Source organism: Pipistrellus hanaki (assembly GCF_964339955.1).
Source record: "Pipistrellus hanaki genome assembly, chromosome: 2".
In the NCBI taxonomy this organism is placed as follows: Eukaryota; Metazoa; Chordata; class Mammalia; order Chiroptera; family Vespertilionidae; genus Pipistrellus; species Pipistrellus hanaki.
Genome location: NC_140504.1, coordinates 12,755,389 through 12,782,795, shown reverse-complemented (window position 1 = coordinate 12,782,795; position 27,407 = coordinate 12,755,389). Strand labels below are relative to the sequence as shown.

The window sequence follows — 27,407 nt, the reverse complement described above, 5'->3', positions numbered from 1 at the left end:
TGCGTATCCCCTTGGGGAATTGCTATTCCCATCAGCAGTGAGGATAGTCTTGCGGTGAAGCCAGCCTGGGCTATGGGCACCTGAGATTTGCAGGCTGGCCAAGCCCCCAATTGGGATGCATGTCCCTGCTGGAGCCATAGTGTTCTGGTCTCTGGACCTCCTGGTGACCAGTGGTTTGGTCATTGTGCATTACGGCATCATGGTCCCAGGTCTTTTATTAGGATAGATTAGAGGCCCAATGCATGGATTCACGCAACAGGCTCAGCCCTCACAGCTCCAGCGACCTCTCGGCCCCGCCCACTGGTTGTTCAGAAGGTTGTTCTACTGTCTGGTCTAATTAGCATTTTAGCTCTTTATTACATAGGATTATCCTTGTACTTTTTTTGTCCCATTTTTGCATTTAGGCACCATTGATGAAGTAAATTGCTCAAAGTCACACAAATAAAAATATTGGAGTCAGGTGACAATGGTTTTGCCTCCAGAAGGTGTCATTTTTATCAGTCAGACTTCTGATAAAAATTAAGCAAGGGTTTGTTCACCATCACATTCTCTAACAAGCCTAGATGATAAGGATCCATGTAGGCAGTTTTACCCTATTGTTGCCCACCTTCCTCTGTGGCCTCTTATGACTCCTTTTGACTGTCACTGGCTAGGAAGGCAGGAGCAGTGAGTTTTAAAGAGAATATTTGAATATCCAAATATCTAGGTCAGTAGGCATCCTTCAGTAAAGAGAAATAAAATAAGAGCTATCTCAAAAATATTTTTAATAGCTCCAAGATTGTGGAGTACAATTCATTGAATTAAAATGCATGATAAATTATTTTACATGAGAATGCTAATGAGTCTACAGAAAGGTCAGCATTAAATCAGCAGAACATTTTGGTAACTGTAGAATAAATGGAATTATGTTAATTTTATAGCAATTGGTTAATATACAATTTATATTTCCATATTGCAAGATATTCAACACCCTGTATTTTAAAACATCTTCATCATTGTAAGCCAATAAATCACTTTTTGTGTCTTTTATTCTCCAGTCACCTTAACCAATTAGCATACAAAACACACAATGTAGATTGTCTACATTTATATTTTTTTAACTTTTTTTGGCTCACCAAATATAGATTCCTCCTCCCCCCTCTGATAATAGCATCCTATTTAAACTTTTTTTTTAGCAAGCTTGCATTTACTTGCAGTTGTTTGCTAACAGAATAGTGACAAATTTATCAGTTTGGTAAATTAGGAGCGGAAAAAAACAAAACAGATTTTCTTCCACATGCTTAAGCTTCAGGCTAAAATTTTTTTAAAAAAATCTTAGATGTAAATAGCACCCTTATTTATGAATATCATCATAGCTTATGACATCGTATAAATCCACCCAATAATAGAATAATTTTCTTCTTAGATATACTGATTATTTTATTCTGACTTTTAATCTTTAGGGAAAATATTCACATAATAATAATTTTTAAAATTTTTAATTTTGGTAATGTTTTCTCTATAAGCTTGAAAAATTCTGTGACAAAGACACAGTAAAATAATTTCTTTTTAGTATATAATTTACATGTATGTTGTATATTGCATAGTTATAATCATATATAAATATAAAATCAGTTGGTTTCTACTTATGAAGTTTGGGATAATTATATAGGAGAATGAAATGTATTGGTTTATATGACACCATCAATTTCATCTAAAGCTACAGGTATTTCATTAATACTTTAGCAGATGAATATGTGACATTTAAAATATTTGTCTAGCTGAAAACTGAAGCTATAAATCCATTAAACATGTTATTGGCTGAGTTTTTTGTTTTTTGTTTTCTTTAATTCACAGACATTTGAAGTCTGTTTTCATATGTATCCTATAACTTAGATTATTTTTCCAATGTGTATTTTGTTAAAAAGGAATACAGAAGAAATAAACAGTAAAAATGTATTTGCTGAATTCACTTCTCTTATTTGATCCTCTGCTGCTTTATCTCTACTATTTTATCCTGTAATATTATTCATGAGACTCAATAATAGAGACTCAATTAGTCAACATGACTAATAGTTACAATATAAAATGCCTCTTCACTCTGCTTTCTTGGATGGGGAATTGAGAGTGCGGAGTAATGTAAATAATTGATGTAAAGCAATGCCTGGAGCTGAGAGGGTATTCAATAGTTGTACAAATGAATTGTAAAAATGATGGCATTTTGTATTTATTAACATACAAGAATATTTCTATACGGATATAGAAATACATCCCAGAGGGGCACTATTTGTCCTTAAGGTCTTATTCTTTGTTATTCATTGAAAAGAAAGTGAACAAAGGATGGAATTAAATATGACAATGTAATGGAGAGTTATACATATGCATATGCATATATATATTGTATTTCACAGTAGCTACATATCAGAGTAACACAAACTTACTTAAAGAGATGTTAATAGAATTTTATTTTTCCTCTCAATTCCAAGCTTGTCAATGGCAGTGAGCCTGGTATCCACTTAGATGTGTACCAAGGCATTGGGGTCAGCAATAACACATTATGTGAACCTCCATTCAGTGGACAGTGAGCAATGCGGTAGAATTTTCCCTGCAGAGTGTCACCATGGAACATGCTAAGTTGGCTTTATTTAGTTATTTCTGCAGGTTTCCTTAGAGTAAAGCAAGAACATAACTCCGAAGGCAAGGCCATGAATCTCCTTTTGTTAGAGGCCTAGGCAATTTGACACAAATGCACCATTAACCTGGCTTATTAAATCCTGCATCTTTCTGGATACTTCAATAATAGTGTGCTTAGATAAATAAATATACCATATACCCTACAAATTATTGGCCACAATTACTTTTATTAATCAGACTTCTGATGAAATTTACGCAAGGATTTCTGTTCACAGTCCTATTCTCTAGCAAGTCTAGATTATAAGGATCCATGTGGCTGATAAGTTGCCAACCCATCGGCTTTAAAACTCAGCAGACCTCAGGTTGACATAGCATTTTGAACATTAGTGTTTTAAACAAAGCTTTTTAAAGAGTCAGCCATTCACCCCCTGTATACAGTATATTCCAGGTAGGATTGCCAGAGTTCGCAAATAAAAATACAGGATGTCTAGCTAAATTTGATTTTCAGATAAATAATGAATAATTTCTTAGTATAAGAATAACCCATGCAATATTTGGGACATATTTATACTTTGCAAAAAGTCAGCTTTATCTGAAAGGCAAGTTTAACTAGGTGTCCTCTCTCTAAGCTGTCAATCCTACATTAAGACATCCAGGGGCAGAGCAGGAAAAGCGCAGTTTCTGCTGCATGACTCCTCCTCTCTGTAAAATAATAAACTCCCCACAAAACTCTCCATTTCAGGATGGTATTATGCATGAATTACCTTTTTCTTAATTCAATTCATTCAACAACTATGTATCTAGTACCCACTGGACATAAGACATTCTGTAAGGTGCTTAGCAGTGAAAATTAGACCACTGCTCTTAGGGAGAGAACAGTTTAGCTGGAAGAGAGGTACTAACCAAAATAAATCAATGAAATGATTAGGAAGAGAGAAAGATAAATGTTATTGTTAGGGTCACTGAAGAAGGTACGCACAAGGCCAACATGGGTAAACTATGATAACATTTATTAGGTGATTTGGAAACCAGATGGGCTGAGCCCCAAAATGGTGCCCGCACCCAGAGCTGGGGGGTCAGAGGTTATAAAGAACTTCAGGGGGGCTTTATTTGGCAGGGGATTCTCTGGGCAAATCCTGTGGGGAAAGTTACTGGTCTTAGCAAATGGAATGTGGTCTAAGGAAAGGGAATATTGGTTTTGAAATGATCTAAAGGTCAGTTTCCCAGGGAAGGAGCTATGGATTCTATTCTTTGATTAGACCTAAAAGATATTAAAAAAAAAGAAAAAGAAAAAAAAAAGAGTGATTGGAGAGGAAGGATTGCTATCTTTAAATAGAGAGGCTAGACCAAAGCTAGCTGAGGAGATAAACTTTGTTCTGAATCCTAAAGATCAAGGGTGAGCTGCATTAGTCATACCCAAACCTGACATAAGAGCAGTCTGGAGAGTAGTGTTGCCTGTGAAAATGGGTTCTTGTGGTGTCTGGAATTTCAAAGGGCACTCTCATTGAGAAGGTTAAGTGCAGAGGTAAGATGTATTGGGGTGAAGGGAAATAAAATGTCCCTGAGGATATAGAGGGAATGCAGGATGTAGCAACTGCCCCAAGATCTCTGTCCATGTATTTTTTTGGTTTCTGAAATAAGCAGGCTTGTCATTCAAACTATCCAACCTACTTCCTGGGTTGTGCCGGGACCTCCCCCGAACCAATCCACTTTCTGGATCTTCCAGGGTTTCATGCCCTTATCCAATTTATTATCTTCCCAGGCTAGATTGACCCCCTTTCTGTCACCATTTTGGCTCGTAATTTGCGAATCTCCAAGTTCTGCTTTGTCATCTGGTTTCTACTGTACATATGCTTACCACCTCCCCTCTCCCGTGCCATCTTGGCTTCTACTGTGCATACCTAGGAAAGGAATCCCCCCACTGCTTTTCCTACCCCTGATAATCCCAGCTACCAGGCAGGTTGGCCCCCTGGGGAGATTGGAAAACTGATTCTTCCTACTCACTCTGGTATTGCTCAGGGATTAAGTGCATTTATTAGAGGATTCAGAGTTCTCCTAGGGAGCCTGTGAATGAAATAGGCCCAGGATCTAGTTCAGCTCCCTAGTTTATTAGCTTAATGTCTGATTCCATTAGTAACTTCCTTTATTAGCTATACCTAACAATGCCCTAAATCAAGAAGGACTCCATAGAGAAGTACAAAGGAAAATTACTTCTGGAGCACAGTGAAAGTTTGACAGAAAAATTAAATAGGACCGTGAAAGACTTAGTAAGAATTGAGGTTTTTATTTCCTTTTCTTTCTCCAATTCAAAATCCATTAGATGGCCTGAAGCAAAAAACTAATATTTGGCCGGGACTGGTTTGGCTCAATGGATAGAACGTCGGCTTGGGGACTGAAGGGTCCCGGGTTCGATTCCGGTCAAGGGCATGTACCTTGGTTGCGGGCAGATCCCCAGTAGGGGGTGTGCAAGAGGCAGCTGATCGATGACTCTCTCTCATCGATGTTTCTAACTCTCTATCTCTCTCCCTTCCTCTCTGTACAAAATCAATAAAATATATTTTAAAAAAAACAACAAAAAAAACCTAATATTTGATTTATGCTTATAGAAGAGTTTGATTAGCATAGGGAGATTAGGTGGCAGAAGATCATGAATACAAACAGACACTTTGGATGCAAATTCAGTGATCAAGTGGATGGGGGTGGGGTGATGGCAAACTTGAAACATGAGAGTAGTAGTCATAAAGATGTAAGAAGTGGAGAAATCTCAAAATTTTTTTAAGTAGGGATTAGGGCATGTAAAACCTGATAAGGGCTTGATTGTTTGACTGAGAGAAATTAAGAATAAAGAATGACAATATTTTGGCTAGGTATAGTAATATTTACTCAGAGAGGGAAGGTTGTAGGAAGGGTTTTGTGAAGTAAAATACGGTATTAGTTTTATAAGTGACAAATGGATTTGTGCTATGATAGTTATCTTCATCGTTTCATATCTGGTTCCTAGAAAGGGTTAGTCCAACAATTCTATTTAATAGTCAAAGGAACTCAAAGTATTTGTTTAACTATTTCCTTATCTCCTAGAAGACTAACTTAGTAGAAAGTTTGATTTAAAACAGAAACATATAGCTGCTTGGCTCAGTGGATAGAGCATCACCTTGTGGACTGAAGGGACCCAGGTTTGATTCAGATTAAGGGCATATGCTGGGGTTGTGAGTTCCATCCCCCATAAGAGGTGTGCAGGAGGCAGCCAATCAATGATTCTCTCTCATCATTGATGTTTCTGTCTCTCCCTCCCTCTCCCTATCTCTCTGAAATCAATAGAAATATATCTAAAAAAAAGGACACAAACCAGAAATATCTAAGAGTTAACAGCCCCTTAAATGTCTAAGCAGTAAAAAAGAGGTAACTGTCCAATCATTCTGAAAAAAACCAGTCCTCTCCATTAAGAGATAACACTTGTGAATTATATGATTTTGAAGAACTGGGCTCTTTATATTACTTTGTTACCTTTTCTGAATCACTTGACTGGACCTCTTAGATCAAATTAGTCATACTTTGTAAGTCAGTATCGATAACTCCAATGCTATTTCCAGTTTATTTGACTAGAAGTCATCCTCAGAATAATTCAGAGAAAGTTCAATAACCGTTAAGTATTGAGAAATGAAAGTGTCATTTCAAACATCTATATATAGTTGAAATATCTTTTAATGGTGATGGATAATCATAATTGGATTTTTTTATTAACCATTTATCTTTCCCATCCATTTGCTAATTTGGTTTTCTAATATATTCATGAGGCATATCAATCTGGTCTTTAGAATCATCAAATCTGGAATTTCCCCATGAAAATATAAATGGCCACAATACAATTTGATAATGTAACATAGTGTTGATAAAAGAGAAACAGGCATGTTAAAACTTTTAAGGATTTATTTCAGCAAAAAAAAAAAAAAAAAAAAAAAAGAAATCCATTTGAATTGGGCACCATTCAATCTAGCACATAGAAAGGAGCCCCACGGAGCTGTACAAAATGGAGTATTTTATAGGCAGATTGGAGCTGGAACAAGAAGTTATACAAGACAGAAAAGTGGGTTGGTGATTGCAAGGTTACTTTACTTCAGGGCTTGGCAGGGATTTATATGGCCGATTACCTCACTTATGATAATCAGGGGATTCCTGGTTTAAGATTCCACCTTTGGGATCACCAAAACCAGTTAGTCTCCATTTGGTGATGTGGCATAGCATAAGTGGCTCCATTTGGGGTCTGTCGTTATGTTTTGACAATAGAAAATTTAAACTGTCAAAATGTAAGTAAACATATTTAGAGAGAAAAACACAAGACAAATTTTATGTAAAACATTTAAATTAAAAAAAATCTTAAAATCAGTAGTTCAAAAGTTTACTTTTCATGAGAAAGGTTTGAAATTTTATACATTAAATATAAAATTACAGCCTTTGTTATAATTTCTTTACTAAGTGAAAATATAATTTATTTTCTAGGTTTTATACACTCATTAAATTATATAAAACAGGCATAGTACATGATATATTTTTCTTTACATAGTCAGCCTTTATCTGTACTAGATAATTGCTGAACTAGTTATTCATGGCTCAGGATTATAGAACTGTTTGTTGATTGAATGATCAGAAAGAAAAAACAAAGAAACCATAACAAACGTTAGAAATGCAAATCTTTCCCATTAAAATTCTATTCATTAAATCCAAAGAGTCCACCTGAATAAAAATATCTCATTTGTATTGGGTCCATGCCTATTTACTTAGAATATTTTCCATTATTTTATTGACACAACTTTAATGTGCTCTGAAAAGACAGTGCCAACCAACCACCTTAAGAGAGAGGACAAATGTATTATAGGAGCTATTATGGCAGTTATCTCTCAAACACCTGTATTTTTCTTCTTTCTAAAAAAAAAAAGAAATTGTCTTTTGATTTATTGAGCCTTACTTATTTTTCCTTTGTATTTGTATATCTATAACAGTTATGTTTGCTTATAGGTTTCCCCTATCACATAGCTCTGGCTCAAAATCTATATGTAAGATGTTGCTGAATCACTGTAGAGAATATCTAGAAACTTCTTATCATATCCTTCATAGGATTATCATAAACCTTTTTAGAAATGTTTATTAGGCTTGCTGAGTTGTTTTGAAATGTTTATCTTTTCACATAAGCAAGAAATAATTATAACAATAATTACAATCTATAATAATAAAAGCATAATATGCTAATGACACTGGACAGTTGAATGACCTTCTGGACTTCATTCCGGATGTCCTCTGGACAAAGCCACGGTGGTGGCAAGGGCCGAGGTAGAGGTAGTTAAGGGACAATCAGGCAGGCGAGTGGTTAGGGGGGATCAGGCAGGCAGGCAGGCAGGCAGAGGCAGTTAGGGGCAATTAGGCAGGTAGGCGAGTGGTTAGTGGCAATCAAGCAGGCAGTCAGAGGAGTTAGGAGAGTTCAAGCAGAGAAGTAGAGTGGTTAGAGGTGATGAGGCAGGAGTGTTTAGGGGCAATAAGCTAGGCAGGCAGGCCAGTAGTCCCAGATTGTGAGAGGGACTGGCAGTGGGACATCTCCCAGGGTGTCCCAGATTATGAGAGGGTGCAAGCCAGGCTGAGGGGATCCCCTCTGCCCAATGCATGAATTTTGTGCACTGGGCCTCTAGTAATAATGAATGAATTTAGATCTGCTTTTTTTATTTCACATTCTATAAAAATTTATTATATCTAATATATATGTACTTAAAGCCAATAAAGAAAAAGGAAGCTATATATTATTTTAATTTATATAAAGAAATTACTTTGTATAATACTTAGTATAACATATATTAATATAACATATTAACATATATGTTTTATTCTCTCTCTCTCTCTTATTCAAAGTATCTACCCCACTCATCCTCTGTTTCTTGCCCATTCCTACATCCTCTTAATCTGATTCTATTATACATAATCTTTGACAATGGTAGAAAGCACTTAAAATAATAATATTATAATTAGATAACTTAAAATAACATATTTTAAAATTTTAAATTTTCTGTGAAAAGGTTTAACTGTTGTCCTACCTGTGTAATGGCCCTCTTAGGCTTAGGGCTATGGACCAGTGTCACATATTCACCTAGAGCAGGGTGAAAGTTTGTCACGAGGGTAGTGTCTACCTGACAAATATTTACTAGTCATCTTAAAATTGGTGAGGACAGACTCAGAAGTGAAGGTCCACAATATTTGACTGTGGGTCAGTCTTGAGGGGCTCACTCACAGCGTGAGTGTGCTTTTCAGGGCTAATTTCGTGTTCTTATGTAATATTTATGTCAAATTAAGGTTTGAAACGTCTTTTCCTATGATGAACTTCAGAGCATTTGTGTCTTTAATAGAAGTACTCATTAACAGCATCACCTTGATGTTTTTATATGGCTACTTGGAAAGTGTACTAACTATAGTTGCCGATTGCATTAATTGTTCTCTGATCATTACTTGATATATTTCTCAGAGGGACATTTGAAAGCAGTGCAAAATCATGAATACCTGAATTTCTGCTGTAGCTGATTCTTTTCCTCCCATTATGGACTGCTTTTCTTTAAGAAGTGAGAAATTCCAGTCAATTCTAAAATGACATTCTTCCAGCATGCTATGGATGTTAACTCGAATTAACCCCAAGAGCAGTTGTCTTCTTTTATGGGTGACACCAGAGGCCCCGAAATTCGTGCAAGGGTCTTGGCCCTCACAGCTGCTGTGGCTTGCCTCAGCCCTCGCAGCCCTGGCTACGTCCAGAAGGTCGTCCGGATGTCCGGTCTAATTAGCATATCACACTTCTATTATTATAGATTTTTCAAAAAGCCATCTTCATAGTTTCAGCTTATTATGGTATATCTGGACTGTTTTATTCAAATTAGAAAGTGTATTTACCTCACTATAAAACAAATACCTCTTGTGCCCTGATTGTGTGGTTCAGTTGTATGGAGTATCAACTCTACACCAAAAGGTGGTTGATTTCATTTCTGGTCAGGGGGGGTGCAACTGATTGATGTACTTTCTCACATTGATGTTGTTTTTTCTCTCTCCCTCCCTTCCTGTCTCTCTAAAAGCAATTAAAAACAAATCCTCCAGCAAAGATTAAAAAACAAACAAACAAACAATAAAAAAAAACACCTCTCTTTATTTTCATGAGGAATATGTCCATTCCTTTTTAGGCAGGTTTGCTTTGCGGATGTATAATAGGACATTATGTTCTGACTCCAGTGTCAAACTATAACCAGGAAGCAGCAAAGTGTCTACCCCACTCATCTGTTGTTTGAGTTATCCATTGGTGTGTAACAAAGCAGACCAAAATTTCAAATCTAATAAGAAAAATAATGCAGCATTCCTCAGCATTCCATTGGTTGATTGAGAACTTTTCTTTTTCATTATCATTGTCAAATGGGCACTGGTATGCCTACAGGGTCCAAATGACATCGCTTAAACATCTGACTTTTCGTTCCACGGCTGAGAAAAATCAGCAGGAGCTTTGGGACAGAGACTTGCTTGGCTTCTCCTCATTGCTACTCAGGTTTCCTCATACAATGGTTGCTAGGTGCCAACAGGGTGATGGCAAAAGTTGTGCAAGTCAACACCCAGACCTCAAAGTGGCACAATGTCACTCTTGGCCCTTTCAATTTCTCAGAAGGGTTTATGGGATGGAAGGGGAAGTAAATAGAGTAAATAGATTTACCTTCCTTTGACTATGAACAAATATAATTTATTAATTTAACACATGTTAATTACTTACTGTGTTGAAAAATCTTAGCTGTTGAGTGCGTAAAGATGAGTTTTTGCTTAATCCTTCATTTCCTCATTGATTCTTTGCATTGCTTTACAAAAGATGAACATCTTTATGGTGGCTTGTGGTAGTACACTCCAAAATAAAATCACAAACACAGCGTTATGAAGCAGGAAGCCACCCTAGGAAGAAGGAAAAAGTCATAGAGAGAAATGCATACATTGCATTGATGTGTAAGGTCTTAAAGTGTAGCAAAGCTGGGCAATTCAGGAGTGTTCTCTTACTATAAAACTACCACTGTGATCTTTCTTAGAATTGTGTAGTAGGTGTATGCACATATGTTTTTTTAAAAGAATGTAGTATTCTACAATCATGTCAAGTAAATGAAAGTGGCATTTTTCTTTTATATTCCCTCCTCTCTTCATGGATACTTCAGCTTCAAATTTGTGGAAAACAAGCTATAATTTCATACCCAACTCACTTATACAGTTATACATTTCCACATATGAATAAAAAGATGGATTGAAATATATTTTCCAAAGATGCAAACTCAATATCCATGCCTTTCCTAGATATTATCCCCTAGTGTTGAATTTCAATGAAATAGGGGTATGTGCTTATATAAGGAAAAATATTTTTGATTTGAGGCCTAATTTGATCTTGTCTTTTATGGGGCATGACTATATAGTTTATTCTGTAAATAGGTAGGAGTTGAATGTGTCTCTTCCCAGAATTGCCACTTGGTAACATATAATCTCAGCATGTTATGCAAGAACTCTTTCTGTTCTCTTGTTATACAGTTTAGTAAGAGAAACGGAATAAGCAGTGTTGGTGCAGAAATATGCAATTTACAGTAACTATTCTATTTTTCATTCTTAACTAAACCTTTGTATCTTATTGCTGTGTGTATTGTAGTGAATAAAAATCTAATCATTCTTTTAAAAAATATATTTTGTGAGTATGCTGATGATGGTGATGGCCACGCTCCCTTTGTAGAGACAACTGCTTGCCATTTATATCCATTTTTTTGTTAGGGCCTTTGCACTTTTCTGAACCTTATTTTGGAATGCTTTTCTTCTTATTCTTTCACTAGAGGCCTGGTGCATGAAATTCATGCATAGGTAAGGTTCCTAGGCCTGTCTAGTGATCAGGGTTGATTGGGGCCTTCTGGCTGCTCATGGGATCTTCCTTCATTCTGTGCCACCCACTGGTGGTCAGCACATGTCATAGCAAGTAATTGAACTCCAAGTCAAGCTCTGAAGGGGACACTTTGCATATTAGCCTTTTATATATATAGATAACTTGACTTCATCCTTCCTTCCTCACATCTTCACTGAAATATTACCTTCTCTGTGATGACTCCTCAGTCTTTCAATATTATATTCTTCCCAATTTTTGGTATACTATATATCACCATCACACACAACATATGTTGTAGTTATTTGTCAGTCTGCTCTCTTCCTGCCACATTAGATGTAAATTCTGTTACTATGGAAAATATTTTTACCTTAATATTGTTTATTACTGGATCCCCAGCACCTAGGATGGCTGCTGACATTGGTGGTAATCATTTTGAGTAAACATATGGGACATTATTGAGAAAACAAAAACTCAGTATGGATACTAATGAAATGTTTAACAAATTATTTTAATCGGCGTTGATAGGTATAGTACAATGTTGATTCTTTTTAGAGGATTATTTAATACTTTAATGACAAGGTGAAGTTCCCAACAGCCAGGAACTGCGTATTACGTTTGCACTGTGACTCATCTCACTAAGTGTATGAAACAAATCTCTCTAACATGAAGTCTCTGAACAGCAAACAAAATGTTTTAGCACATGCTTAAGTTTAAGTGAGATGGCTATTTTCATAGTTAGCCCAGAATACATATTTTCACAAGATATGCATCCTTATTGTTTTACTCTAGACTTGAGTTGTAGAGACAGTAGCTTCCACTATGATATCCATCTCCATTATACCATTTATTAATGTGTTTCATGATCCTAAATGACATCTGTAAATTTTGTCATGTGTCTGTTTTAAAAATATTCATTAATGCTTTGCTCCATTTGAATTGATTTTGATAAAGTTTATATCAGCGAAACTCACCAACCCAATTTTATTTTAGGTTTTCAATTTAGAATATCACTTCACACACAATTGCTATCATGTCCCTAATGCACTAGAAAGCCAATATCTTTGTTAAAATATACTTTAGTATGATTTTCATGGAGATTGGCACTTGACAACTTGATAGGTTGGACAGTATTATTCCTATCATGATGTATGTATGCCTTGTCCAAACCATTTTAGTATTATAACTTGCTCAAAATGTTCTATCAGAACATTTGTTCTGTGAGATAAACTAGTTTGGGAAAAAGTAAGAAAAAATTTAAACAATAGTCTTTAAAAATCAAATCTTACAAATGTAATTTTATGATATTTATATTAAATAGTGCAATGAAAATTCATAGAATCAATATCAATTGTGCATACTTGGTGTTAAAGATAGGTATCATATCTAATAATAGAGTAATATGCAAATTAACCATCACTCCACGACAAAAATGGTGGCCCCCATTGCCACAAGATGGTGATGCCCAGTCCCCTCAGCTCCTCTACTGGAGTGTCTGGCCTGTCTGCAGGAGTAGTGAGGCTGGATCTGCCTCTGGAGGGCTTTTTGATCCACCCCCAGACATGGCAGTCAGAGCTGGGACAGCAGGGCATGGAGGCTTTGGCAACAAAGGGAGCACCCCCAGGCCCAGCAGACAGAGCCAGGACAGCAGGGCTTGGGGGCTTCCTTAGCCCAGTGACAGAAGGGAAGCCACAGGACCAGCAGACGGAGCCCAGACATCAGGGTTTGGGGACTTCCTTAGTAAGGTGGTGGCAGGAACACCCCCAGGTTCCAGAGTCAGAGCCAGGACAACAGGGCATGGGGACTTCCTTAGTGTGTCGGTGCCAGTGAAGCCCCCAGGCCTGGCACACAGAGCACACTGCAGGGCATGGGCTTCCTTCAAATGGTGCATGGTGGAGGCAGACAGAGAGTGGACAGCAAGGCATGGGTGCTTCATCTCCATGGCTACAACAAAACCTCCAGAACTACAGAGAGCAGAGAACCATTGAGAGTGGGCCTAAGCCATCGTTGGACATCCCCTGAGAGCTCATGGATTATAGAGGGTTGGGCTGAGGGACCCCCGTGCATGAATTTCATGCACCGAGCCTCTAGTATAATAATAGGTAGTAATTGTTGAGAAGATACTCTATCTTTGGTACCATACTATATCTTTATAGTAGTTATCCTATGCATTCAGTACTCCAACCCTATGAGGTAGGCATTAATTTATCATTTCCATTTTACACAAGAGGAAATGCATAGACCAGACACCAAGGTTAAATAATTTCCCTGGGTCATGCAACTGATAAGTTATGAAGCAAGCCAGGATAAAAATGCTTGTGGTTTGACTTCAGAAGTCAGTCTCTTGATCCCAGAGCTGTGCTGATTCCCACATAACTGTGAATAACAGAGCTACTGCAGTTCTCCTGTGTGGGAGGAAGGAACAAAGTGACTGTGCAGTGAATTTAATGGGAAGGGTGAGTAAGAGATGCCATGAGGATGCATTGGAGTGGCCAGGTACAGAAGCTTTAGGTGGTAAGGACAAAGGTTGAGAAAACTTGGTGAGAATAGAAACCTTGTTTGTCTTTTCTGTTATGTTCCCTAACCTGACCATAGCAGTGTTTTACAGGAGAATTCACTAAACAGAGATGACATCTAAGCAAAGTCTTAAAAACCTAAGTGTGAATCTGAAGAATTCTTTTGAGAATTTCATGCTGATTTGAATGTAGATGAGCAAGCATACTTGTAGGTCATGTTATATTCTTAATCTGTTGTAGCTAAAAGAATACCAGTCTTTACTGACCAAAAATATTTAGTTTACTATAAATCTCAATAATAAACAAATAATAATAAAAACAAAGTAAATATTACCAACTCCATAATCTTACCTTTTCACTTTAATAATGCAGCAATAAAAGAGGAATAGAATTGAGTGTTGATCACTAAATTTTAAAGAGTTTGATCATAATATGAAGTTATCAGATTTAGCTAAAATTAAAATATGAGGAAGGAGAAACATATTTACTGTCGGTACATATATACCCATGCAAATATTACAAAGAGAATATGCTTCAGCATTTTTTTTCAATGCTTTTGAGAGAAGTAATTTAATTTATTAAGGTCACACTGCTGACAAAATACCTGCAGTAAAGATTGGGAATTTGTAGAGAGAAGAATAAGAGAGGAAAATCAGTTTCTATGAGATATGGAAAATGCTAATGACTTCCTGTGCCAAGGGAGTGCTTTAAAGTTGGGATTTGTTGCTAGCAACAACAAAAAAAGACAGAAAAATAAAAAAAGTAATTCTTATTATACTAATTTAAAAGAGTACTGAATATTCTCTGCTTTCATTATAGGTGGATCTGGGGATTTGAAAAGATTGATGGCATCATGTAATAGTTCTAAAAAATCAGCTTCATGCAGTCACCCCAGGAATGCTTTAAAAATGCTAATGTGGCTGAGACCGGTTTGGCTCAGTGGATAGAGCATAGGCCTGCGGACTGAAGAGTCTTGGTTGTGGGGAGTGTGCAGGAGGCAGCTGATCGATGTTTCTCTCTCATTGATGTTTCTAGCTCTCTATCCCTCTCCCTTCCTCTCTGCAAAAAATCAATAAAAATATATTTATAAAATAAAATAAAATAAAAATGCTAATGTGTCGCTTCCCCCTACAGATGAATATTTTATTGCTCCTGGATGCAGACCTGGGCATGAATATATATTTTTTAAAGCTCCCGAGTAATTCTAATGCACAAATTGGTTGAAGCAAATAATTCAGGCTCAATAGCAACTGAAAGTTGAGAAGATTATTTGTTGGGAAGAGTTAATATTAAAATAATTTCCGTTACCTCATGTCCCAATTCCTTGCCAATGTTTCAATGCAGTAAATACCTAGAGTGATAAGATTTAAAGAAATTTCCCCTGTTCCAAAAGAACTTTTAATGAAATAAATCGATATTGAAAAGCCTATGCTGTTTCTAGGAAGAGCAAATGAAATGTAGTCTTTGGGAAGCTGTTCACTAAATGCTGTCATTTTAACACTTCTATAGCCTATTTTTTTTTTTTTCAAAAGGAGCTTATGATTTCCAGTGGGAAGGATAACTGTAAATAGACTTCACTTACGGAAGCATTTTTCAGAGGTGAGAGAGGGGTCAGCACTAACTTAGTCAAAGTGGACAAATGACAGATTATTCTCAGTAGGAGAGTAATATTTATATACAAAATAATGATGCATTTTCCAGAAATTTGATAGCACACAGCAAGTTAAATTGACAGGTGAATCTCCTATAATTTTAAAGTGTAACTAGCACAATCTTTCATGGACAGAGGGATGTTTACCATTAGTGTTTGTATTATTATATACATACACACTAGATAGGTAGATAGATAGATAGATAGATAGATAGATAGATAGATAGAAATAGATATAGATATAGGTATAGATGATATAGATATAGATATAGATAGATATTTGTGTCCAATGTGCACGGGGATAAAGGGGTGTCCCTCAGCCCAGCCTGCACCCTCGCCAATCTGGGACATCCTTCTAACAATCCAGGACTGCTGGCTCCCAATAGCTCACCTGCCTGCCTTCCCGATTGTCCCTAACCACTTCTGGCTGTCAACCTGATCACCCCCTACCCACTGCCCTGCCAACCTGATTGATGCATAACTGCTCCCCTGCCTGCCTGATTGCCCTTAAATGTCCTTCCCTGCAGGCCTAGTCACCCCTAACCGCCCTCCCCTGCTGGTCATCTTGTGGCCATCTTATGTCCACATGGGGGCAGCCATCTTGTGTGTTGGAGTGATGGTCAATTTGCAGATTACTCTTTTATTAGGTAGGATAGAAGCCTGGTGCACAGATGGGTGCCAGCTGGTTTGCCCTGAAGGGTGTCCCAGATCAGGGTGCGGATTTCCTTGGGGTGTGGGCGGCCTGGGTGAGGGGCCTATGGTGGTTTTCAGGCTGGCCATGCCTCCTAGTGACCCAAGCGGAGGTCCTGGTATCTGGGATATATTTATCTGGGCAGGCCATGAACTTGGCTTTCTCCATCACCGGGGAAACCCAAGCCTCCTGCTCACTCTGTGGCTACAGCCATTTTTGTTGGGATTTATTTATCTTTTATAATTGAAACTTTATAACCTTTGGTGGAGTACAGGACCCACCAGAATATGTGGGAAAGCTTGGCTTCCTTCATTGCCAGGGAAACCCAAGCCTCCTGCTTGCTCCATGGTTGGGTTAAAATGCATACTCACTGCTGATTGGCTGGTGGGCATGGCTTCTGGGTATAGCAGAGGTACAGTCAATTTGCATATCACTCTTTTATTAGATAGGATATATACACACATAACAGTGGCTGCCTAAAATTGTATTCATCTAATATGCTCTAGATGTGGATTTGTTTTTTGGTTAATCCTTTTGAGATTAGATTGGTGTTAGCTAAGATCCATGTTGGAGGGTCTTCAAACTCCTGTGCCACATGTAATAAGCTACTTTCTATTCAAATACTCAGGAACTTCATCCTTGACTAACTTGCTCATTGTGTTCAATTTTGAGCATATCACTTTTGACTCTTGATATTGCTGTCTTCCTTGTAAAATTGTTTCTGCTTTTACTTTATATTCACTAATTCTTTATGGGAATATAATTATAAAAGGTTATAATTATATTTTGCCAGGAAAACTGGAAGATGCCTTTTCCTTAAATATCAAACATTCTGAGGCTAATTCATCCTGTTTTTTAAACTTTGCCATACAGACACTTTGGAGAATTATTTGCCCATGTCTTCTAAGCAAGGGTGGGGAATATCTGACCTGTAGGTCATGTAAGGCCCAGGAAATCATTTGGTCTGGCTCTGCCAGGACAGTAGGGGTGAGTTAATTAAATTTTTGACTAATATAACAGGCTAATTTTTCAGTTGATAATTTTGTATGGCCAGCAAATAATTTTATAAATATTCAAATAGCCCTTGGCAGTAAAAGGTTCCCCACCCCTGTTCTAAAGGTTTACTTGTGTTGTACCTTCACCTAACTTTTCTACTCTTACATATATTTGCAACAGAAATGAAAAATATGTATTCATAGTAGCACTATTTTAATCAGCCTCCAATTGGAAACTTCATGATTGTCAATCATTACTATAATAAGCACATACTTGGGTATGCTCTCATATGAATAATTATACAGCAATGATATATAAAGATCTATAGTTATATGCTTAATATGGATGGATTTTTTACATATCATGTTGAGGAAAAGAAACAAGATAAAACAAAAGCACATAAATATGATTACATTAATGTACAGTAAAATTATAGTGAAAACTAACCTATTGTTTTAGAAGGCAGTTTTACAGTAGTTGGAGTCTGGGCCAGGGCAGGCAAGCAGGTTGCAGTGACTATAAGGTGATAAAATAGGGCACTAATTCTGCTCTTTTTCTTAATCTAAACTCTAGTTATTTTCATTTGTAAAAATTCACAGAGAGGTGACTTTTCAAGGCATGACTTTTTCTAAATGCCTGTTATATTTTAATAAAAATGTTAGAAAAAAAATCCTAAGTATTGCTAGAAACTGAGCTGCAACCCTAGAATATCAAACTTAAGAATATTTTTATTTTGGAATTTTTAAAAAAGTAACAGAGTACACACAAATAGATGGAATTTGTAATAACTTCAAAGGGTAAAACATATTCTTAGATGTTTTAAAACATCAATATTTCACAAATTAAAAACCAATTAGCCCGTTACTTTTATATTTGTGAATTTTGAACTAATATTGTTACAGTCAATGTGAATTTTAGTCACTGCTGTCTCAGCAGACCTAGAATTAATTCTTGCTCTACTTTCACCCTACTTTTTCCTTCTAATAAGTTTCTTAAACTTTTGTATCTTATGGACATGCTAAATGAGGTTTAAATATACTTTTAGTGGGAAAACATAAATCTATTATAAATGGTTTGAAGTGAGAAATCAGGTGCTTATTACATTAGAAAACTTTTGGAAATTTATTGTTAATTGTGGAAAATAAGTTGTCTTTGGAGACATCTATTCCTTATTTTAATTTTATTGTCTACTTAGTAATTAACTTTGGCATTTTTTAATATTATGTAACAGAGATTATAAAGGTAGTAAATGGAAATTAAGATTATTATAATTTAGTAACCATTAATATGGGGAAATTAGTGTGTTCCTGATTTTAAATGTAGTCTTATTTATACTGTCCTTTGAAAGGGTAAATCAATTCTAATTAATTCAATTAGTAGAGTTACTTGTTTTAAATGTGTCCAGAATTGCCTATTTCTTATTTATGTATTTTGTCTGCAGGATTGCCTATTCCTTATTTATGTATTTTGTCTTCAGAAACAAGTCTACTCTAGCAAAATATATTGTATTTTTAAAGAGATATGTGACAACCTTCTAAAGACATAGTATATTTATATGTTATTTTTAAAAAGACAATTGAAGAGGTTCTTAAGTGTGACAATTATACACATAAGTAATATCATCGTTATTCTGTTTGTAAAGTCTATGTCTTCTATATACAATAGTTCTTTTATTATAATTTATCCCAATTTGTTTTTAGGATTTGGGAACATAACATTAACATTCCTAAGTGTGTGTGTGTGTAAATTAGTAAATTAAATAACCTTCAAAAAGCAATTTTAAATAGGTTTAAAATATCTACATTTAAGATACACCTTTTTACATTAAATATTTACCTTTTTATTATTACATTTCATATAATTATGATGAAAAGATAAGGGAGCCCAATCAATTCCTCTTCTGATGTTTTATTATCTTGTTTTTCCCTCATTCCATTCTATATAGATGCTTTGCAAGAAGACCTTATATTTTGTATTGAATACATATGATAAAATAATATATTTTGCTTTAGCTCTTACTCTTAAATGTTGTCCTCAACAAATAGCTATTTCAGCCAAAACCGGTTTGGCTCAGTGGATAGAACATCCGTCTGCGTACTGAAAGGTCCCAGGTTCGATTCCAGTCAAGGGCATGTACATTGGTTGCGGGCACATCCCCGGTAGGGGATGTGTGTGTGTGTGTATGTATGTGTGTGTGTGTGTGTATGTGTGTGTATATATATATATATATATATATATATATATATATATATATATAAGCTATTTTAAGAACTCGTATAACAAGCTTTTCAGCTATTTTAAGAACTCGTATAACAACTTTAAGAAAGTTTTGTAGGCATATACTATTTTCAGCACACTGATACACACACTCATATATGACATATATGCATAAATATTTTACCTAGCAAAACTACATGGACAACATTTGAATATGACTTCCTCAATATGAACATCTGTCATTCTGGAGCAGATATGTTGAATAAATATGTATGATTGGGATGAGAATGGCATAGTTTATTATTAATATTAATACCCTAAAAATGAGGCAGCACTGTTATTAGACTTGTTTAAACTTTGTTATCATATAGTATGTTTGCGAGTGTATGTGTTAAACTGAATAAATACTTGTAAAACTCTGCAAATGTTATACTTTTTAAGACAATCATGTAAAACAGTAATATATCCCATGAGCTTAATAATTTACCAGTTTTTGTATTTATCATTATTCTCAAATTTATTATTTTTAGAGACAGTTTAAGGAGTAGGCAAAAACAAATTATTATTGGTCCCATTTCAGAGAGAAGTATATTAGGACCCAGGTGATTTAAGTGAATTCTCAAAGGTAACAAAAGTAGTCACTGTTTGAATAAGAGCCAGAATCTGTGTCTTCTAATTTTGTGTGTGTCCTTTCTCTAATTAACTTGAAACCTGTGTTCAAATGTGCCAGGTTTTTATAAACATGATGGATTTTAAAAACATTTTAAGATTATATTTGATATTAGTCCAATTCAACAAAACATAAGATAGAAATCAAAATTTTCTGTAGTCTATAACATCTAATCAAATTCACAATTTTAATAATAATTTTAATATTATAAATTTTAAAAAATATAAACCCATGATAGCTAACACTGCTAACGTATAAGAAACTATTTAATTACTGGCAATAATTCATTTTCTCTTATAGAACAGCAAACACATAAACTGCAGTGAGTTATATTATAGAAATTTTAAATATGCCTTCATCTTTAGTACAATAAATATCAATTTATCTGAATTGATTCTATACTTATATTTTCCTTTTGTTTTAATCCCTTCATATGTGTAGTGGTTAAGAATAGGGTTTATGATATTCTAAAGTAACTTTTTATTAAAAAGGACTGAGATATAATTTTTTAAATGCCTGCCAAGAAAGTTCAGATAATTTGTATGTTTAAGAATAATTTTATTCTTAAACATACAAATTGGTTCTTTTTTATTTAAAAAATAATTTAGACAAATTCAGAAAGGGAAGCAAATATGTAATATATCTTTTACTTATCTCCATTTATTATAACTACAAATTTATGCAGCCAGGTTAATTAAAAGAAAATGCTATTTTATTTTACCAAGTAACAGCATTTTAAAATTATACATATTTTAATAATCATGCTGCACCATATATCTTTAAAAGTTATTGTCCACATAAGTTAAGATATCCAACCCATATAGTACTCATATAACCAAAAAAAAGAAAATTAAAAAACACATGAATTTCTATGTCAATTAGATTTTTCCAAAAATCAGATATCCATTCCAGTAATAAGTAGCCTGTGAGTCATGGAGGGCTTTGAAAGGACAGATCATCATTTATTGTCTTTCCCCCACTCTTTTTTAATGAAGGCCCTGAAAAGTCAGTAGTTTAATTATTCTGAACCAGATATAACTATTATGTGACATAAACCAAGCAAACAGAAGGTCATGATACAAGCAGTTCCAATTATTAAAACTTGATCCCCTCCTTTGGGATTACACCATATGACTGTATAATTGTTGTGTCTTGGGTATTCATTAAATCTGACTTCCTTGGTGAATGAGTGCATTAATGAGATAACACCTCAGATTGTTCTGAGACTTGAAATTATGTCAGCAAGGTCAGATGGGTAATATCTCTAAAAGTCTAGACTTCAAACTTTATAAAAATACTAGTCACCGAAACCGGTTTGACTCAATGGATAGAGCGTCGGTCTGCGGACTGAAAGGTCCCGGGTTCGATCTGGTCAAGGGCATGCACCTTGGTTGCCGGCACATTCCCAGTAGGGGGTATTCAAGAGGCAGCTGATCGATGATTCTCTCTCATCGATGTTTCTAACTCTCTATCCCTCTCTCTTCCTCTCTGTAAAAAAAACAAAAAAAAATATTTAAAAAAATACTAGTGGCCTGGTGCATGGATTAGTGCACATTGAAAGGAAATTAATTAGAAGGTGGCTGGCAGGGCAGGGCAGGACCATGCAATAGGGGACGGTACACATCTTGGAGCCAACTTCCCATGGTCCCTCCCCCACCCACCGCACCTGGAGTGGCACTGGGGCTCAAAGGGCATCTGCATTCATTGCAGCTCAGCAGTAAACCAGATTCAGGCTGACAGTGCCCCAGCAACAACAGAACCCACGGCCAAAGGTGGAATCCCACGGCCCTGTGAAGAATCAGGCTCCCTCCCCTCTGGTTCCAGGGTGCATCACCAGGGAACTGCCAGTGCCAAGTCACTGAGGCTTGGGAGCTCCTGCGTTGAGCATCTTCCCCCTGGTGGTTAGTGCATGTCATACCTACTGGACGATCAGATGGTCACTGAGCTTTTTATATGTATAGATATATAGATGTTTCTAGACAGCTTCATCATAGTTGAAAATAAACACATGTGATAAATATCATACTCTCAATGTTATTAAAAACTAGAGGCCTAATGCACAAAATTAATGCAAGAGTAGGCCTTCCTTACCCCAGCTGCTGGCACCGGCTTCCCTCTGGCACCCAGGACCTGGGTTTCCCTCCGGCTACCAGCTTCACCCGGAAGGTCATCCGGAAGTCTGGCAGGATGTCTGGTCTAATTAGCATATTGCACTTTTATTATTATAGATAAATATTTTTGCCTGGTGATGTGGCTCAGTTGTTGGGCACACCCCTACCAAGAATCAAGCCAGCAAACAGGGCATGTGCCCTGCACCAAAAGGTTGCCTGTTGGATTCTTCGTCAGGACACCTGCCCTGTTTACTGGCTTAATTCTTGGTAGGGGTGTGCCTGAGGCAGCCAATGATATTTTGCTGCTATATTGATATCTCTCTCTCTCTCTCTCTCTCTCTCTCTCTCTCTCTCTCTCTGAAAATATTTAATAAATGAATAAATACTTTTTGAAAATATGAATAATATTTATTTACTTGACAAGTTCTGTATGCTTCATAGGATTAAAAGGAAATGATTTTAAATTTACTCAGCTTGGTTACAAGTGATTTAATTAGCTCTCTTCCCTCCTTTAATTTTTTTTTTCTTTTTAATTTCCACATCACAAATTTCCTATAAGGAAGCAGAAGTAAGGGAATAGGAAGTGACTATTAAATTTTAATAATAATTGTAAAGAACAAAGAATATGAAAGAAATGCCCTTCAAATATTGGCCAGTTTAACTATTAATAGACAATAAATACTATGGGTTTTTAACAAATATTCAGTAGTATATAGAAATCAGAACAGCGTTTGAAAGTAATTGTTCTTCATGGTCAAGGATGGAATACAGAGATACTTACTACCCATTTATATTTTTACAAATGTGTTTTTAAAAAATAAATTATTTCATTTGGAAGAGTGAAACATTTCTATATCTGGCTGTGGTTTAAAACACAACAACACAGTATTCTCATTATGTTTCTTTTAAGCCTTAAAATTTAAGGGAATCTCTTATTAAAATAAAACAGGATATAATTCTGACTAAATATGCCCTATGTACTATCAGTAAATCTGGATTGAATACAAATGATTTCATAAAGGGCCTTGAATTTTCCAGTCATGAATGAGTATACATTTATGGTTTTTGTTGATGGCAAAAGTAAATCAAGACAGTGAATTACAGCAAAGGGCAGAGGTGATTACATCATATAGTTCCTATAGATTACAAGAGTCATACGTCAAGAGAGAAAAAGTTCTGTTTGTTTAAAGAATAACAGCATATGAGCTAAATACATTCCATGTGCCCTGAGCAGTTGTTTTAAGACAGAATATAAAAACAAAAACATGCAAACTTTTGTTGAGTGCAGTTTTATGCAGCGTCTCATGGCACACCAAGTATAAAAAGGAGGGCTAATTAAAATGGGGCAGATTCTTGGAAATCACCCCAGAAACTTATGAGAAACCTCCAGGGATCCCAAGCATTCAGCAGAAAACATGTGCATTTTACATTATACAATGTTAGACCCCAATAAGGCTTTGGCAATTAGCTAGTGTCACTCCTTTATTATATATATATATAAAAAGGTACTGAAATTCATAGCGTTTGGGTGTTTGTCTTTAATCACATAGGATGTAGGCACAAACTGTTTTACTGAATCCAAATCAAGGGTATTAAACAACTTTCTTGAAGGCCCCTATTTTAGTAGCGAATACATTTTCAAGTGTTGTAAATATAATATAAAAATAAAAATACAAATGGGTCATCTCTCAAAGAATGGTTTTGGAGTTAATAATGACTCAAAATATAAAACTCCTATACTTCTAGATAAGATTTAAAAATTGTATGAATATGGATGTCAAGGATGAGTAATTGCATATTCAAGTTTCCAGACTTCAGGAAGCCCCAAGGTTGAAAAGCTATCACTGACCAAAGTTAAGCAAGATTTACATTTTCAAAAGTTATTCAGCACCTTGCTAATTTTAATCCCCTTGAACCCTTACTCACTAGAGGATTTTAAAGTGGTAGATTGGTCTAGCTGGGGTCTCCTGGTGGTTAAGCTTTGACCTATAAATCAGTGCTGGTCAGGGCACATGCTCAGGGTCCTTGTGTGGGGCATTCAGGAGTCAGCCGATTAATGATTTTCTTTCATCATTATGTTTTTATATATCTCTCCCTCTCCCTTCCTCTCTGAAGTCAATACATTGTTTTTTTAAGAGTGGTAAATTGTTTGGTGTGGTGGAAGGATATTTTTGAAGTTAATTTATTTGGAGAAAACTGTTAGGAATTTGTTCTCATACCCAAAGGAAGAGATGTGGGTTGACGATCTGTTTTGTTTTGTTTTTGTTTGTTTGTTTTTTTATAATATATCTTAATGATTTTTTTACAGAGAGGAAGGGAGAAGGATAGAGAGCTAGAAACATCTATGAGAGAGAAACATTGACCAGCTGCCTCCTGCACACACACACCCCCCACCACCGGGGATGTGCCTGCAACCAATGTACATGCCCTTGACCGGAATCGAATCTGGGACCTTTCAGTCCACAGGCCAACCCTCTATCCACTGAGCCAAACCGGTTTCGGCTCTCTTTTCTTATGATCAGCCTGTTGTGGGACTGCTTAGAGAAGTCTCCTGATGTCCGAGGAACAATGCAGTATCTGCTGAGTCTCTGACTAGTCTGGGGAGAGAGAGGGGCAAGCTTGTTGTACTGGTGTTAGAACAAAAGCTGCTCACTTACAGGCATTTTCTTTTCCTGGATTTTATCTAAGAGAATAATGTATTTACAAGAAGAGATACATTGAGGAAGAGAGGAACTCTATCCAATTGAGCAAGGAAAACTAACCAGACAGGAGATGGAGACACCACTGGATTCTTAGGTGTTAAGAAGAGAGCAAGCAGCAGCTGGAAGAGTTCATGCAAGTGAGGCAAGGTCTTCAAACACCTGAAATGTGAACAGGGAACAAATAGATTACTTTTAAATCTCTCCCCGTTCCAGGAAGCACAGGGCCATTTTCAGACCCTACCAATTAAACGAGAAAATAGCTTGCCTCTCTTATCTACCCACACATCTCTAACCCCAAGGTTTTATCCAGGGACAGGAGAAGAGATTTCCCCACTAAACATATTTAAAATGAGGCAAAGGAGGAAAACGAGTTTGCTCTTAGCATTAGAATCCAAATTCTGCTTCTTCAGTATTTTGGGGTTTGATGTAAGAATTTACTACTAATGCCAACAATACATTTGGGAGCAAGGTTCAGTGCACACTCCTAGATTGTAAAACTTCCTGATTGTCTCTGATTCTCTTCCACTGGTGGAAGTCCCGTGTGTGTGTGTGTGTGTGTGTGTGTGTGTGTGAGAGAGAGAGAGAGAGAGAGAGAGAGAGAGAGAGAGAGAGAGAGAGAGAGAGAGAGAGAAATAATACAGGGGGACTGCATAGTAAAGGAAGTTAAGAGAACATTCTAGATCAAGACTGGCTGGTATCAAATTCCAGCTCTACCACTTACAAATGGCGCCTCTGGTAACGTAACTTCTCAGTGCCTTAGTTCAATTATCTATAAAATGTGCATAAGAATAGTGCCTAGCTGATAGGTCTCTCTCAAGACACTAAACATTGAATGAGTTGAACAGTTCTTAGGACATGTAAAGTTAGAGAAAATTATTTATTATTGCTAATATTGTTGTAAATGAAAGTCCTGGTTAGTTGGGTATCTTGTAACTGACAGTGTTAGATCAGAGGTCACACATATTTACATATTTATTACACCCTGTCAAACCACGCTCCATAAAGCCATTTACAAATAATCCCTTCTCTAGAGTGAAAAGAAAAAGCTACCTATAAACAGAGGCCATGTGAGGGTAAACACCAGGAGGTCCGGTTAGCAATGAATGATCACTTATAGAGTCAACTGCTTTGGAAGTTATTTGGGAGAAATACACAGAGCAGGTGGACTGTATGACCTGTTTGCCCTGTGAAAATTGCTATTTGAAATGACCAAATTCTCAACCTGAGAATATTCAAAGTGACAAATTATGCTCATTTGGCTTATAATGATGTGCTGATTACAGGCTATAAGGCCAATGATGGATTTCCTTGACTTCTTTTCTTAATGTCCTCAAATTCTGTTGTGACCTTTCCATATTTAAGCATGTAATAGTCCTTTATTTTTTTTCAGAAAAAACTAGAAGTTTCATAATTCTAGGTTTAAACGTATTATTTTTTTAAGATAAACTTATTTTTCATTTTAAATCAGCCTTTCCTATTTTCCTTGATCCTTATAATGTGACTTTAATTTATTTAAACAAATGTGCGTTGAAAGCAGTTTTAAGAATTATTTCACTCCTCTTGTCCTTGGTAGGATTTATGAGCTCTCATTCAGATATATTTTAGATAAATCTGTATAAAAAGATTGGCATGTATTTGCTTTCATTATTTAAAGAAATGTTTCATTCGCGGCATTTCTTAAGTTTCTGCTATAAAATACAAAGCAAGGGAGTGGAGATACAGATGTAAATTAAACAGACCAGGTCATTGTTCTCATGATGCTAGGTCACCTGGGAATATTGAGAAAAGGAATCATTTAAAAAACCGAGGAGAAGAAAAGAAACAAGGGGTGTGGGATGAAAATCATGAGCTTGCTCTGAAACAGGGTAGCAGAGACTCTTTCCAAAAGGAGGTGGTGGTGAAGACCATAAGAAGCCACTGACATGCTATCTATGATGGAGAAACATGGTTATTGAAAAGCTCTCAGGAGCCCATTCATTGCAATGATAAGGGTAAAAACCAACCTGAAGGGGATTCAGGAGTGGGCCAGAAACGAGAGGGGGAGAAGGAGCACATTAACATTTCTTACACTAAGTTGAGCTGACTCAAATCTGGAGAAATGGGGTCCTTGCTGGAGGGGATCAGGTTCCAGGAAGAGTTTTTAAGCCAAGGGATATATTAGAGAATGACAGATCGAGGGCTGCAATGATATTTAGGTAAAAAAAAATAAATAAATAAATAAAAAGAAAAAGAAGGTTTTATTATGGGAGGAGGGCATAGTGAAATTGCAGGTTGAGAGCAGCGATGCTAAAAATTATTACTAATGAGAGAAACTTAAAAGGGAGGTGATTTCATG

The 27,407-nt window shown here is 36.2% G+C and overlaps 1 protein-coding gene and 1 long non-coding RNA gene across 3 annotated transcripts in view; one reads left to right on the top strand and one right to left on the bottom strand.

Moving 5' to 3' along the window:
* NCAM2 (neural cell adhesion molecule 2) overlaps positions 1-27,407 on the top strand; it is a 381,172-nt gene that overhangs the window by 123,174 nt on the left and 230,591 nt on the right. The gene's annotated exons all lie outside the window — the stretch shown is intronic.
* Positions 1-27,407, bottom strand: part of LOC311617695 — a 60,226-nt gene that overhangs the window by 7,412 nt on the left and 25,407 nt on the right. Inside the window, exons 2-3 of the long non-coding RNA XR_014794156.1 lie at positions 25,133-25,231; positions 10,391-10,563 (exon numbers count right to left, since the gene is read on the bottom strand). This is a non-coding gene — a long non-coding RNA (uncharacterized lncRNA). The remainder of the gene's footprint in view (positions 1-10,390; positions 10,564-25,132; positions 25,232-27,407) is intronic.